The sequence below is a fragment of the Stenella coeruleoalba genome, assembly GCF_951394435.1.
Source record: "Stenella coeruleoalba genome assembly, chromosome: X".
Lineage (NCBI taxonomy): Eukaryota > Metazoa > Chordata > Mammalia > Artiodactyla > Delphinidae > Stenella > Stenella coeruleoalba.
Window position 1 is genome coordinate 93514724 of NC_137152.1, and position 14227 is coordinate 93528950.

Genomic DNA, 14227 nt, shown 5'->3' on the forward strand with positions numbered 1-14227 from the left:
CCAGCAACACCCCCACTTCTGGGTATATATCCAAAGGAAATGAAATCACTATCTCCAAAAGATATCTACACACCCATGTTCACTGAAGTATTATTCACAATAGCCAAGATATGGAAACAACCTAAGTGTCTGTCGACAGATGAATGGATAAAAAAAATATGATATATATATATACAATGGAATATTATTCATAAAAAAGAAGGAAATTCTGCCACTTATGACAACATGGATGGACCTGGAGGACGTTGTGCTAAGTGAATAAGCCAGACACAGAAAGACAAATACTGTATGATGACACTTATATGTATAATCTAAAAAAGTTGAACTCATAGAACAAGAGAGTAGAACAGTGGTTGCCAAAGGCTAGGGAGTGCGGGATATGGGTAGATGTTGGTCAAAGGGTACAAACTTCCAGTTATAAGATGAATAATTTCTGGAGATTTAATGTACAGTATGATGATTATAGTTAATAGTACTATACTGTATTACCAGAAATTTGCTAAGACAGTAGATCTTAAGTAAGGTGATGGATGTGTTAATTAATGTCATTTTGGTAATTGTTTCACAATGTATATGTATATTAAATCACCATGTTGTACATCTTTTAAAAAACCACATTGTACAACATAAATATATACAATTTTTATTTGTCAATCATACTTCAATAAAGCTAGAAAAATTAAATAAATAAATGGATCTTACATTTTATGTATGAAAAATCAATAATATATATAAGCAATGACACCAAAAACAGAAATTAGGGAATCCATAAATTATTTTAAAAGTCTTTTTATTATAGATTCATTATGCGTTTATTGTAAACAATAAATTGCTCTGATAGATTTCAAATGTGAATCAGTTATATATGCAACTTTTTAGAAATGTTTCTAACACTTAAAGTGAGGAATAACTTAAGAACTATGTAGAATATTTGACGATTTTGATATTTCCATTTCTCTCACACTCCACCTCCAATTTTGCTCATTCAATATATACTCCAAATCCAACCACTTTACACCTTTACACTATACTGTTCCAAGCAACCATCATCTATCACCAGCATAACGGGTCTCCCTATTTCCTGCTTCCACTCTTGCCCTCTACTGTCTTTTCTCAAAACAGCAACCAGAGTGATTCATATATAAAACATAAGCCAGGGTCTTACCCGGTGGTTCAATGGTTAAGAATCTGCCTTCCAATGCAGGGGACGTGGGTTAAATCCCTGGTCCAGGAAGTAAGATCCCACATGCTGCAGGGCAACTAAGCCCGCGCACCACAACTACTGAGATCACTCACCTCAACAAGAGAGCCTGCGAGCCACAAACTACAGAGCCCGGCACCCTGGAGCCCACACGCCACAACTAGAGAGAGAAGACCTGCACACCACAACTAGAAAGAAGCCCGAGTGCTGCAACGAAAAGCCCACACACTGCAATGAATAAAAGATCCCTCATGTCTCAATGAAAGATCCTGCGTGCCGCAACTAAGACCCGACGCAGCCAAAAAAATAAAAAATAAGTCAGATCACCACTTCACTCCTCTGTTCATAACCCTGCAAGTGGCTTCCCATCTTAGTCACATAAAAAGCCAAAATTTTAATGATAGCTCCTTCCTAGCCATGCACAATTTTCCCACCTCCCCGCCCCCAACCTTTAATACTCTGGCCTCCTGTTCACTAAGGCACCAGCCACTCTCCCAACCTCAAAGCCTTTGTATTTGGTTTTCTCTCCCTATGACACTTTTCCACCAGCTTTCTCCATAGCTGATGCCCTCATCCCCTTCATGCCTTTGCTCAAATGTCACTTCTCATAAAGGCATTTCCTGACCATCCTATTTAATATTACAACCTCCATAAACACAACTTCTTATCCCCCTTCATATTTTTTTTTCTCCATAGCACTTATCACTTATACTATTTATTTTACTTACTTATTTTGTTTATGGTCCATCTTCCCTCACTAGAATGTAAGCTCCATGAGGGCAGGGATTTTTGTGTTCTTTATTCACTGCTGTATTCACACAACCTAGAACAGTATCTGGCTCAGTATGTGTTTATTGAATAAGTTAATGAATGAATGAAGCACGTGAGATGATGCTTCTGACTAGGAGCACTCCTTTCCACATATGTTAATATGGAAATATTCTCTGGGTTGTTCTTTCCCTCTACCACTAGGCATTATTCTTAAGCATATTCCTGAAAAGTGTCTAAAAGTTTCCAATAACACCAGACACAGCAGCTTGATTGCTTTTAGGCATTGACCATGGGAGCATCTAACAACTGTGAACTATAATGAACTCAGTTCACATACTTGCTTCTGATGGCAACCCAAAGTGCTGACTTCTATCTTTACAGAACTACCTGGTCCTATATTTTGCCTTCCTATATTAACAATAACAAATTAAATAAATGTGCAATTGTAGTGTCAACTACAAATTGGCACTCGCCATTGGCACTTGCCATCTACCTCTACAAGGATTAAATCAGGTGCTGCAGCAGATGCTGATTTTCAACAACCCCTGAAAGTTCAAGGGGGAGAGCAGAAATGAGGTACTCTGTGCTCTGGGAAAAACTGGCAGAACAGGTTTTCAGATAGTTAGATATTTTTAGGAGCCAATTTGATGAGCCCAATTCTTGTATCTTCTCATATCCAGAAAAACACTAAAATCATTCATGGTGATGACTGCTCTTGGTGACTAGCAGAAATCTTCTGCAAAAAAATATGCACTCGATTGCAGGTACTCCCCCCTCACCAAAATCACATATATACTGACCTTCCCCACTGCCTCTTTGGAACAGTTTCTCAGAGCTATCTGGGATGCCATCTCCCAGGCTGCAGTCCTCATTTTGCCCCAAATAAACCTTAACTTGCAACTCTCACGTTGTGCATTTTTTTTATGTTGACAGTTATTATGGCGACCACGAAGGGACCCAGAGTGGACATCTCTCCTTCACCTGAACTCTACGAGGAACCGGAGCCTTGGTACCAGCAGAGGCTACTTGTGCCCATCTGCCTCCTTGGAGAGTCCAGACAAATTTGGGTAAGTCTCTCCTGGTTCTCAGATCTCCCGTATTGGTTGATGACCCTGAGTTTTATTTGGCGGTATAGCAGGTACCTGCCTCCTCCCAGTTGAAAGATATTGGGGGGCCCCTGGTTGAAAGATACCAGGGAAATACCCAGTGGAAAAATACTGGGTAGGGCTTGGTTGAAAGATACCAGGGAATATGCACCCAGGTGAAAGATAATGGGGGAGGGTTGAAAGACATCAGGGTTTGCTCAGTTGTAGGAGACTTGAGTGGTCTGTGCTGAGTGGTTAGGTAAGAGGCTGATCTGATGCTTTTCCTCAATTCAGCTGCCTTAATAGAATTTGTCGGGATAGAAATGAAGATATTACATGAGAGCTTTGCTACCAAGAAAAGGGACAAGACTCCTCCCGGCCGGTTACAGCTTTCTCAGGTGACTGAGAAATTTACAGGAATGGTGGAGGCAGAGTCCTCATACCGTGCAGTGGTCCCATAGGGAAACCCATTCATTAATTAAACACTTGCTCGTCCAGAGGTTGCAGATAAGAATGAGCCACTCAGCGATCCGAGCACCCGCGGTGGTCTTAGACCGCCAAAGGGAGAAACTGAGACAAGTAAGAGGGCTGAAACGACTCTGGGGTGATGCCTAGAGGAGTTAAGCTCACAAGCAGCACCCTGGCCCACCACACAACTTTATTAGTAAATTTTATCCCTGACAAATTCAACTTTAAGCTAGGAAATAGAGCCTCTCAAACACAGAAACAAGGGGCGTCAGAAAGCCAGCCTCTGACTAACACTCCAGCCAGGTTTATGTATGTACAAAAACTCATACTTGCAAGTACCTACTTAATTGGGGAACTTATACTAAAGGAGATCTCAACCTAAAAAAACCAAATTGGGGTTCTTTTGATATTCCAAAATTAATATTTTTGCACACACAGGAAAAAAATAAAGCCAGATGTAAGATCAAAGAGACTGAATGGAATGCTTACTTTGACTGGTATCTAGAAGCTTCTAAAAGAGGAAATGATAGAGTAACTTCTTTGCAGGATACCAATAATTAATTACTTGAAAACTATATCAGACCAACTTTTCAAAACCATTAAAAAGAAAGAAAAGGAGGTATCTACGAAAATTATGAACCTTCAATTGCACCAATTAAGTACACAATGCCAGTCGAAGTTTAACCGACCCCCATTTAATTCCCAACCAGTAGAGAAAGCTAGCTTGAAGGAAAAGAAAAATTCTCTTCAGAATTCTGACCCTAAGGGAATAAGTCCTACTAGGAGAACCTGATTTTCTCTCCCTGTGCCTTGAGACCAGAGGTCTCAGGAACACTTGTCTTATCTAGACCATCTCTAATTCCTGAGATTGAGAAGAAAAAAAGACTGGAAGAAGCCTTTTAAAATTGTTTCTTATTCCAACTGTTATTTATAAACCAGTGAGTTTTATATTATGATACCTGATTCATGACTAAGTATAGAAAATGCAGCTAGATCTCTTGTGTCTGTCTGGATATATGTATGTCTCAGTATGTGTCTGTGTCTTTGGATAATATTGCTGTGGTGAATTTGTAAATGAGCTCTATTTAATTGGCTTAAAGAAAAGTAAGCGCTTACAAATCAAACAATTCTAAACACAAGAGAAATTAAGCTAAATAAATTTCAGGTTCACATGAACTGGGAAATATTCAGTATTAAATTAATATTTGGTATTAATGTCTAAGTTTGTTGATCTAATTAATATAGACATGTTTCTAGAGTCATCAGCATTAAGTATAATACTTTTATTATGCCTAGGTGTAATATAAACTAAATAAAATCTTGTTATATCTGTTACAAATTTGTCAGCAAGGAGAGTAACTTGATGTGAAGAAACTTGTTAAGGAAAGAAAACGTAAATGAGATAAGAGCTTTCAGATAAACTCTATTAAGAATAATTTTGCTTTAGGAATGTGTATCTACAATAGTGTCTCCAGATTCTGGTAACTTGCAGTTCTAGAGTTGTGCTAAATTAAGTGATGGAAGCTTATTGAATAGCTAGGTCATTCCCAAGTAAAATAAGATACTGAAACATTAATTACTGAACATTGGCTTACTTTTACAGAGAAACAAAAGGTATTTAGGACTATTAATGAATATGTTTGGTGCCACTTTATCTAAAGAAAGCAAGTGTTTTTAGAAAATATCACTGGTATTTATGTTCACCAATCTACAGAAAGCTAACATAAAAGACAGTTCGTAATTGCTTAAGGAAAGTAAGATGTGTGTTTTCAGTAAAGAAGGCATGAAGAATGGAATTACATTTTATTAAGGGAAAAGGAAGTAGGTCTGACTTACAGGTGGCTGTTTCTGAATGGGAAAATAAAATGCTGGATATAGAAAGTGACAAAGGGTTTGTGGAAAGAGGACCCTGAGAAAAGAGTTTTGTGCATGGTCAGGATTAACTAAGTTTAAAATAAATTTAATTGAGTAAATTAATTTTAAAAGTAAGATGGTGCAAAACTTGAATGTGGCTTCTCTCTCTCTTAAGAGGACAAGATTTCTTAAAATGTTGAACTGCCTTTGATAACAGATTTCAAGTTTTTTTACCTTTTAAGTGATCTGTTCTGTATTTGCCTTTGAAATCTTTTATTGTTACTTTGGCTAAGTGAATAACTATTGTTTCACAGTGACCTGTGATCCTACCTGACTGAGTGTTCTAAATCCTTTTTGATATTTTTTGACAAAACTTCCTAAATCAAATTCTAATGAAGTCCTTTTGACCTCTAGCTAACTTTAGGATGCTTCAAAGTGCCCCTGAAACATCCCAAAGAGAGATTATAAAATAGGTTCATTTGGTACATTGTTACATGGGAAGTATTGTCAAATGAGTAATAAATCTTCTTAGGTTTTAGTGTAAGGTAAATGTTATTATTATAGATATTCTAGAAATTATATGCAGTTCCTAAAATTCTGACATGTCCTGGTAAAATGTTATCAGTCATAATTCTAGTTATTATCTTAAAGTGTTGTACGTCACAGCATTAACCAAGTTGCTTTGTCAGTTGCATTGCATTGTAAGCAGATTTTAAACATGCCTTAAGTCTTTTGTCATTCTAGACACGGTTTCACTCTGATGCCTTGGCAAAAATGCTTCCTCTTCAAGAAGATTTATAGAAAGGGCTTTTGAATAAATACAAGTTTCTGACTTTCAGACCATAATGCTGAACTGGGTAGGAAACTAAAGAATTCTAATGAAAAACCTGATGGCTTCATAAAGCTGTTAACAAAAAGTATTAGTTACATAGGACTGGGTGAACTGGTGAGTATGGTTATAAATTTTATGGTTTCTATCTGAAAAATTACTGGTTTAAATCTGTGTTTTCCAGGTGTAAGGTAAACCTTCCCCTCAAACTAATTATGACTTACAGTAATTGGTAAATTATACCTTTGTAAGCAGAATTGAAACATTTATCTTTTTTATCTGTTCCCTCCAGACACTGGAAACTCTTAGGTTCCCATCAGCTTTATCAGATAAATTAGGAAGGCTACCTCACTAGTAGGTATAGAAATCTCAAGGTATTTTGGGGACCTTGAAAAGGGAAGAATTCACCTAGATTTGTTAGGTGAAATCTGTGATAAGCCCTTGGTGTGACTTTCCTAGCCCTGAGAGGTCTTTTAAAAGTCCAGTTTGAGACTCCTTATAACAGTTTCAGCAAGCAAAAAGCCTATATGATCAATTATAGTTATATAAATCATCAGGCCAAGTTTATTAGACCAGATTTATTTTGCAAACAAATTAGTCTTAATTTGGTTATATTTGGTAGAAATGAGGGTAATTTTAGAGAGAAAAAGATGTTTCAATGAATGTTAAATCCCAGTTTTGTTAATGGAGGTCTGTATTTACTAACTTCCCAGATAGTTCCTTGCTGTTATGTTATATTGATGTAAAGTTAAATTGAATTATTAAAAGGACACTCTAAGTTTGTTTCTGAAGCTTATCTCAGTAATCTACCTTTGGAGGAAAATCAGAATCCCCATGACTTGCAACCAGGGGATTATGCATACTGGAAGAGACGTAATCTAAAGGACTATCTCCAACCTAGATGAAAGGACACTTATCAGAGGGGAAATTACACTCACACTAGGACAAGAAGAAGATCACATCAGAAGTAGACAGGTTGCCCAAGATCCTAGACCTGACTTGTAGGATCATTTACAATATTTTCTTGACTTCTTAGAGCTTTGTATACGAATCAAATGTTTTCCTATCATGGGCACGATCCTATGCTAATTTTAAAAGTCAATCCGCACTACTAGGTATATACCCTGAGAAAACCATAATTCAAAAAGAGTCATGTACCACAATGTTCATTACAGCTCTATTTATAATAGCCAGGACATGGAAGCAACCTAAGTGTCCATTGACAGATGAATGGATAAAGAAGTTGTGGCACATATATACAATGGAGTGTTTCTCAGTCATAAAAAGAAACGAAACTGAGTTATTTGTAGTGAGGTGGATGGACCTAGAGTTTGTCATACAGAGAGAAGTGGGTCAGAAAGAGAGGGACAAATACCGTATGCTAACACATATATATGGAATCTTAAAAAAAAAAAATCGTTCTGAAGAACCTAGGAGCAGGACAGGAATAAAGATGCAGACGTAGAGAATGGACTTGAGGACTTGGGGAGGGGGAAGGGTAAGCTGGGACGAAGTGAGAGAGTGGCATGGACATATATACACTACCAAATGTAAAATAGATAGCTAGTAGGAAGCAGCCACATAGCTCAGGGAGATCAACTTGGTGCTTTTTGACCACCTAGAGGGGTGGGATAGGGAGGGTGGGAGGGAGACGCAAGAGGGAGGAGATATGGGGATATATGTATATGTATAGCTGATTCACTTTGTTATAAAGCAGAAACTAACACACCATTGTAAAGCAATTATACTCCAATAAAGATGTTAAAAAAAATCAATCCAATTGTTGGTTTTGCAGCCAATTACCTGTGTCTAGTACTTTTGGGTTATCTTGGTGGATTTCTCCCCTCCAGGGCTCTAACTGGATGACCCTTAGGAAATTTATTCTAGAGGAAAGAAATTATAGTCCTGTTCAGCAGATTCCCTCACCTAGCCAATTAATAATACCTGCTCTGACCCTGGCCATAAAAAATGAATTTTCCTCTAAAGTTACTCAAGCTCAATCAGAGCAACAAGCAATATTTCAGCCAAGGAATAAAACCTCCCAAAATTATGGGATGGATTTATGTGTTAACAACAGGCTGCGGTCATTTAAGTTTTAACGCCCCCCTTTATCTTGGGAACAATCAAATTATACTAAGGATAACCAGCCTAGCAACACTAGGAAATTGGGCTGGGAGCATTATGGACCGTGTCAAAATATAATTTTCCTGAAAGATAAGGATTGGTACAGAACAGACTAAGTCAGACGACCTGAGGATATACTGGGCTGCGCCTAATGGAAGTTCTTGGCTTAATTCTTACTTATGACTTTAATAATACTGCTAGCTATGTTATTTGTATTTTGCTTGTTTTACAAGATTGTTGTTTCTGGCATTACCAAATGTGTGACTGAGCCTCCAACAAAAATACATAGTTTTATATGAGATCAATGCTTGTAATAGTGTAACTCTGGATATGGAAAGATACAACAAGAGGGAATTTTTCTTGGACTATAACAGATTAGTAAAGCAGGTGGTCCAGAGCTACCTTTAGCAATTGTTTATAAGACCTAGTCCAGTAATAGCACACTGAGTGGCCTATCTTCGCCAGACCTAGGAATGAGCCTTCCTAGCACCGTGGGATGAAATGGTCATGAAATACCTCCCAAAGCATTGTCAAATTTATGACCATGAGGGAGCCCTGTCAACTACAATTTGGCACTCGCCATTGGCACTCACCATCTACCTCTACAAGGATTAAATCAGGTGCTACAGCAGATGCTGATTTTCAACACCCCCTGAAAGGAGTTCAGGGGGAGAGCAGAAATGAGGCACTCTGTGCTCTGGGAAAAACTGGCAGAACAGGTTTTCAGATAGTTAGATGTTTTTAGGAGCCGATTTTATGAGCCCAATTCTTGTATCTCCTCATATCCAGAAAAACACTAAAATCATTCATGGTGATGACTGCTCTTGGTGACTAGCAGAAATCTTCTGCAAAAAAATATCTGTTCAATTGCATGTACTCCTCCTTGACCAAAATCACATATATACTGACCTTCCCCACTGCTTCTTTGGATCAGTTTCTCAGAGCTATCTGGGATGCTGTGTCCTGGGCTGAAGTCCTCACTTTGCCCCAAATAAAACTTAACTCACAGCTCTCACACTGTGCATTTTTTTAAGTCAACAGTAGCTTTACAAGTGTGCCATAGAGAGGAATCTGTGCCAATGATTCCTTCTTATTCCTAAGTGTACACACCCAGAGAACCTGCTCTCTGTTACTTCCCGATAAGGAGAAATGGAGCGGTCTGAGAGCTGAATTTCTGTTCATGGGGTGCAGTTCTATCACTAATTTTTTTCTTTTATCACTGAAACACCTGGTATACATATAGTGATTGTGTACGTGTATACAGGCTTTTCATTTGAACATTTTGTAACATATTTTAAATTGAGTATTCATTTCAGAGACTAGTCAAATTCTACATGTAGAGTTAAATAGACTCCGAATTCTCCCACAGGAACTAAGGTAGTGAAGTGTAGCAGAACATGCCACCCCAAAATATGCCTCTTTGGCATATAAATTATTTTGAGCTAATTATTTTGACAAACAGCAGACACAGGAGATGCTCTGAAAACAGAGAAGCTGCTCTTTTCTAAGGGAAATTTACATTTATAGAGTAAATCTCCACTTGTAAGTGTCTCCCTTTCTGTACCAAGAAAGGAAGAAAGACTAAATCACAACAGGATCTTATCAATGGAAAAGGTGCCTACTTAAATCTGCATAACAAACCTTACCCTTGTTTACTGTGCTTTTCCTGGTCACCTCCCATAACTGGTTCACCCCACACCCAACATCTTTCTTTTGTCTTTAACTGAAGATGGTATTTATTGAAGGTGATGACTTGGCCGTCTTGGGGAGTTACTCAGTTTTCCCGGGTATCTCCCATGTATACATGAAATATACATGTTAATAAAGTTCTGTTTGTTCTTCTTTTGTTAATCTGTCTTTTATTACGTGGGGGAAGGTCTCATCCAAGAACTCGGAAGGGTAGAGGGAAAATTATTTTTTCCTCCCCTACAGTAGCTGTAAGCAATCCACCAGTTTTTAAGGGAAAGGGAAGCCTGTAGGAAATCTTTGCAGGTGAGAGGAGTTAGTAGTAGTTTGCTGTGTCCTAGTGACAGTATCCCCATTTACTAGTTAGGTAGTACTATCACCAAAGTATGTGCACAAATAGCATTACACATGCTACTGCAGAATTATGAGTCATGAAAGTAAAGCAATAGCAACATCTGGAAAGCAAGCATCGGCTCTTATCGAAACCAAAGAATAAGCCCAAGGGCCCTTATAGCTAAATTCAAAAGCTAAATGTGAATGTGCTAATTTGATATCCTTTGAAGGTGTTGCAGTTCCTTTATTTCTTACTTGTTTCTGTGTTCTGAAAAATGAAAAACGGAAGATGCTACATCTATTTTAAAACATCAGTTTGGTATATAAGGCAGCAATTATGGCAAACCCTTTTTGAATTAAAAATCAGAACAAATGGTCAATGCTACTCAACAAAAGTACTTGATCATGAATATATTTTCAGTGAAATGTTTAATGAAAAAAAGAGATAATTGATCATTGTGATTATTATTATGTGGTATTTTGTACGATAGTAGACAAACCAAAACTGTTCCCTCCTATTCATCTGCAGAAGGTTCTTAACAAAGAGCTCATATGTGCCTAAGGATATTTCAGAGTTGCTGAATATGCCTAAATATACAACTAATAATTCTTCACTGAGCTTGTGAAAATAGATAATTTATCTGAATATCTGAATGCAGAAGAGTAACAGACAGGATACAGTCCAGAAAATGAAACAGTCACATTAATGAGGGGTGTAGATATCTCACTGAATGCATTCTTTTACCCCCAAAACATAAGCTATTTGATATCACAGTTGAAAATATGGCAGAACTGAAAAATAGCTTTCCTATTTAAAAAATATGTTTCTTTGAATTTTATAGGAATGAAACTTTTAAAATGCCATGTCTGAAAGATAGCTTCAGGGATAGATAGTAAACTATGAAAACTGAACCAAATGCTCAGGGAATAAGGATGTCTTCACCAAATTGATTTTCTTATGAAATGTAGCTAAATTCATTTTTGTTCAAATTTTTGTTGAATAAGAATATTCTAAAGAATATTAATGAAACCAAATTCAATTGTATTAGATTAATGAATACCAAAACAAGCTATTTTTTTATGCTTGAACATGTGGTACATTTTCAGATTGTCATTTTGAAAAATAATCACTCTCCAGTAGTCTAGATAGAGAAGGTGAATTTGTGTGTTTACTTGTGTTTTCCTATTTTCAAAAAATAGGAAAATAAAAAAACCCTCAGACAGGAGAGTTATTGTGATGTTTCATTTTTTTATGAAAATGCAAAATAACCTACTTAATCAATTGGAAATTGTAGTTAGGTAGATAATGGGAATGTAAGATTTCCCATATATAAAGAAAGCAGGTTGATAGAAAGAAATTTGAATATTTGATACTTAGATATTTTTATCCTTTGTCTCACTTTCCAAATTAAGCTTTGTGTGTTTTCTGCATGCAGCTATGACAGAAGCTATGTGCCCTGGCCCCAGCTCTGGGTGTTGGTGCAGGTCAGGCCACATGCCGAGTGCTAAACAATTCACCAGCTGTGTATCAGAGTGTGAGCACAGGGGGATCTGCCACAAACTATTCCTATTCATCACATGGAAAAGATGAGAGACCAAAAAAAAAAAAAAGAAAGAAAGAAAGAAAAGAAATGCATATTTGTCTGAGCTCTACTCTTCAGGAAGGATCTCAATTACATCTTTTCTTTGTCTGAGCTTAAATAATGGAACTCATGAACCTGCAATCTTAATGAGAAAAAAAAGCCAGGGGTGAGGGAGGAGATATCATGTCCAATGTAGTGGAAAGAGAAAAGAAGTGAAGACAATAGCTTTAAACAGATGAGAACATGCGAAGCATGTTGCTCATGAAAAACCTTACCACTACTTTGTGAAGATTTGTGAGTTAATCTAGCAAATACAATTATGAAACGGATATTTTTTTGGTTTTGTTTTTAATTTTATTTATTTATTTATTTATGGCTGGGTTGGGTCTTCATTGCTGCACGTGGGCTTCCTCTAGTTGCAGCCAGCGGGGGCTACTCTTCATTGTGATGCATGGGCTTCTCATTGCGGTGTCTTCTCTGGTTGCAGAGCATGGGCTCTAGGCCCGCAGACTTCAGTAGTTGTGGCACTCGCACTCAGTAGTTGTGACTCATGGGCTCTAGAGTGCAGGCTCAGTAGTTGTGGCACACAGGTTTAGTTGCTCCACGGCATCTGGGATCTTCCCGAACCAGGGCTCAAACCCATGTCCCCTGAATTGGCAGGCGGATTCTTAACCACTGCACCACCAGGGAAGCCCTGAAATGGATATTTTTAATGCCACAGAATAAAATACAAGGGATAAGAAAAGGAACAAGCTTAACTGATTATTTACCCAATTTCATTTTTTGGATGCATTTATTTTCACCTCGCATTTATTTGAGGGTAGGTATTTCAAAATGTTAGCAAAATTATCAAACTAAATTTAAACAACTTGGCTAACTTTTCTAAGTTTTAAGATGCTCTAGGTATGTTTTGACAATTGAAAAAGAAAAATAAAATATCCCACCACCTTCCTCTTGTAACAGGGAAGAAAACCTGACTCCATGTTGGATCTGTTTCTTCTACTTTGACCTTTGATTTCCATTACTTTAGTTCTGTCTATAGCTATAGACATACATAAGGATCTGCCTCGGGTAACCCTGCCCCTCTGCCTAAATGTTAAACTTAAGTGCCTTTGTTCAGCTTACAGGGAAACACCATGACCTTGCCCACCTTTGAATGGCTGCAGAAAAGAAGAAATTAACACATCCCCTCCCCAAAGCTGGCCAAAACCAGGAGATATTTTGCAAGACTTATAGCCTTTTTACTTTACTTCCTCACCTCCTCCCCCTCTCTCTTCTATAAAAGCAACTAGCATCCAGACCCTGATAAGATGATATTTTAGGACCCTAGTCCACCATCTTCTCAGATGCCCAGCTTTCCGAATAAAGTCGTTATTCCTTGCCTCAACACCTTGTCTCCAATTTATTGGCCTGTTGTGCCACGAGCAGAGAGAGCTTGGACTCAGTAACACTCTCAAAAGGTTACCTTGATAGGCAGTATAATGTGATTCAGGAAACTAGTTCTCCAGTCTTATTCTGCCAGTTCCTTCCTAGCTGTGTGTTGTGAGACAAAGAGCTAACCTCCCTGGAGCTAGATTTCTTTGTCTTTAAAATGACAGGGTTGGACTGGACCATCTGCAGGGCTCTTTTTCCTTTTTTTTCTTTTTTTTATTTTTTTTGTTGCTGTTGTTGGCCACACCATGCAGCTTGTGGGATCTTAGTTCCCTAACCAGGGATTGAACCCAGGCCTTCGGCAGTGAAAGTGCCAAGTCCTAACCACTAGACTGCCAGGGAATTCCCTCTTTTTCCATTTTAAAACTCTGTACCTTTTAAAAATTATTATTCCTATTTTTAAGCTGCACCTACTTGGTACAGAACAAAAGAGAGACTGGAAGAAAATGAGTTAGATAACCAAAATCAATTTAGGCAAGGAAAAAAAATTGTAGGCTTGAATTATCCAAATACACATAAATGCCCATAAGAGATATATAATTTCTTGAACTTCTGTTTACTTCATAGCATATAATTACATTATTTTGTAATGCAATTAATAATATTCAAAATGCCTCCATTTTGAAGAAGATTAATTTTAAATCTTTTACTAAATGGTCACTTCTTTGACAAGTACAAAACATTGCTAAAAACAGTTAAATGGCCAATATGATATTTATCAGTAGCACCATTTGAGGCAGAATTGCTTTCCCATGTTCCTAGCAAAAGGGCATTTTCAAAGTCACACATGAGATGAAACTTCCATACTCTTCACTTGTGATATTTAGTTATCACCATGGGATATATTTTTCTGGTATTTTGG

General features: G+C 37.5%; 1 protein-coding gene across 3 annotated transcripts in view; it reads left to right on the forward strand.

Annotated features, from left to right (window-relative positions):
* The window catches only part of LUZP4 (leucine zipper protein 4), a 96654-nt gene that overhangs the window by 28516 nt on the left and 53911 nt on the right, over nucleotides 1–14227 (forward strand). For all 3 annotated transcript variants that reach the window (XM_079909660.1, XM_079909658.1, XM_079909659.1), the window contains one exon: nucleotides 2906–3039. The gene's annotated coding sequence lies outside the window, so the exon portion shown is untranslated. The remainder of the gene's footprint in view (nucleotides 1–2905; nucleotides 3040–14227) is intronic.